General features: G+C 35.4%; 1 pseudogene; it reads right to left on the reverse strand.

Annotated features, from left to right (window-relative positions):
• Positions 1–634: 634 nt before the first annotated feature.
• On the reverse strand, positions 635–963 carry LOC107154425 (annotated as a pseudogene).
• Positions 964–2,831: the final 1,868 nt, after the last annotated feature.

The raw sequence follows: 2,831 nt of genomic DNA on the forward strand, positions 1-2,831 counted from the left end.
TTTAACTGTGAGGTAAGTATAGATTTTGGTTTTCTTAATGAGTCAAAGATAAAAGAATAACTTCAAAGGCAATCAAAATTCCATTTGCCTGAAAGTTAGATTTTATTTACCCTATTCACTGATCCAAAATAAAAATTATCATTATATCAAACAAGGATGTCATGAATTGTTCCTGCTTCCCATAAAAATATTAGGAAATTTTTGAGGATAAGAGTTGGGTTTTAAATTGCACTTTGTTACTGTACCATTCTCTCTCTTTTTAACTGATCAGCCAGAAGCATGCATAAAGCTCTGTTGTGAATGGAACTGTTTCAACAGTCCCTTGTATATAGATAGGTCAATTATAAATTTCATCCCACCTGGAATTCTTTCTTTTTCAGCACTTTAAGCAGCAGGTGTGACACATACCACAGAGGTAGGAAAGACCATCTTTAATAGATTATCTTCTTAATTGTAGAGAATTTTGAAAATTAAAATTGTTGAAATGCTTAACCATGTCTGTGATGAGTCCAAAGGACAACAGATCTGGTGACTCCTATCTGAAGAATCAGTTCCCTGGAGTGTTTTAGCCTTTGCTGGGTTCTTGACAGCTAGATCTACTAGGGCTGCGGACAGCTACACCAAGAAATCACTCTCACTTGCCAATTCTTTAGACCACCCAGTCCTGTTGGCAGAGAGGGCAATGATTGTTCTGTTACACCCACAGGGACATGCAGCAGTTGTGGAAGGAATGATTACACAGACCACAACACAATCCTCTTGTTTGTTTTCAGCTTGACATCTAAGACAGGCATCCTGGTCCCTGCAGATGGCTCCTGTATCGCACTCTACATCCCAGCTCCACATGACAACTGCATTCCACTTCTTGAGCAAAAACATTTTGTCGCCTCCTGACTTGGAGCCTGCACTCCTGAAGTGCGATGACAAAATGCAGAGCTCCTCACCCTCTTCCATGTCAGCCATGGTGGCAGCTTGGAGCCCACGGGAGGACATTGGGTTAAAGGAAGTGGGTGACTATGGTAGGTCTGTTGGGGCCACCAGATAGGCGATAGCCTGGGTCTTGATTTTAATGCAATCTGCCAGTCTATGTCTTTTGATTGATAAGTTTAGGCCATTTACATTCAATGTTATTATTGAGATATGATTTTTATTCCCTTTCATTTTGATTTATTTCTGGTTTTGAATGTGAATTAATTTTCCCTTTGATGGACTATTCTTCTAGAGTTTTGCTGGTTTTCACTTTTACTTTTTATTTCTTCTTTACAAAATATCTTTTTGAGTGTGTTTTGTAGTGCAGGCTTTCTAGTTGTGAATTCTTTAACTTTTGTTTATCATGGAAGGTTTTTAGTTAATCACGAATTCTAAAGCTTAATTTTTCTGGGTATAGTATTCTTGGCTGGCATCCTTTTTCTTTCAAAGCTTGGTATATATTAATTGAAGACCTCCTAGCTCTGAGGGTGTGGGTTGAGAAGTTAGCTGAGATCCAGATTGGTTTCTCTCTAATGTGGCCTGTTGTTTTTCTCTGGAAGCCCTTAAAAATTCTATCCTAATTCTGAATGTTGGGCATTTTCATAATAATGCGTCTTGGTGTGGGTCTATTGTAATTTTGTATATTTGGGGTCCTGTAAGCCTCCTATATTTTATTTTCCACATAATTTATTAGTTTTGGAAATTTTTCTGATATTATTTATATTGAAAAGTTTGTGCATTCCTTTGGTTTGTATCTCTAAGCCTTCATATATTCTGATAAATCTTAAATTTGGTCTTTTTAGGTTACCCAATATTTCTTGCAAGTTCTCTTCATGGTCTTTTAGCATTTTCTCCATGGTCAAATTTGTCTTCAAGATTATATATTTTGTATTTGTTGTCTGAAACTCTGTCTTCCAAGTGATCTGGTCTGTGGTGATGCTTTCAATGGAATTTTTAATTTGGTTTATTGATTCCTTCATTTTGAGGATTTTTACTTGATTTCATTTCAGACTCTCTTTTTACTGAAGTGTTTTTTCACTGCCTGTGTTGTTTATCTGATTTTACTTCTTATATTGTTACCTCACAGATCAGTTTAACTATGTACCTTTTAAACTCCTTTTCTGATATTTCTTCCAGTGTGGTATCAATGGATTGGAGTACCTTGGTTTATTTGGGGTGATTTGGTCCCTTGCTTTTTCATGTTGTTTGTGTGTTTACCCATCTAACTGTATGGATCTGAGGCAGTAGACTACCCTGTAGACTTATAGTATCTCTGAAGGATCTTGTGCCTCACCATTTAGGGAGAGACAAATAACAGCAATAACCAATGCAAACAATATATGTAGCATTAAAACAAATAGTTCCTGCTGTAACATCTACAATGTTAATTATCACAATAAACAGAAATGACAGGATCAGTTATTGTCTACAATAAAAACAGTAAGTTTGCAAAAGGGTTTACAATTTTGAATTGTGAATAGGGAGAGAACAGAAATGATATAGAATGTGATGATTATGAAGAAGAAGGAGAGAAGATAGAAGTAAATAGTTAAAGAAAGAGTAAAAGAGGGAACAATAGAGATTTAGCCACAAGCAGAAGAAAAGAGAAATATATAGGTGGGAGAAAAAATATATATAAAAGTAAAATTTTTAAAAATAAAAATACAAGAATACAAAACAAAATTGAAATATAATAATCAAGCTCAAAAAAACTGATCCATGAAAAATAACTGGCTTCAAAAATGAGACCAAAAATATAAATATGTATAAATGTCCTGAAAACATTAGGGTCACAAGCAGAGAAAATACAGAGAGAGAGAGAGAGAGAGAGAGAGAGAGAGAGAGAGAGAGAGAGAGAGAGA

Source organism: Marmota marmota, unplaced genomic scaffold (genome assembly GCF_001458135.2).
Source record: "Marmota marmota marmota unplaced genomic scaffold, marMar, whole genome shotgun sequence".
In the NCBI taxonomy this organism is placed as follows: Eukaryota; Metazoa; Chordata; class Mammalia; order Rodentia; family Sciuridae; genus Marmota; species Marmota marmota.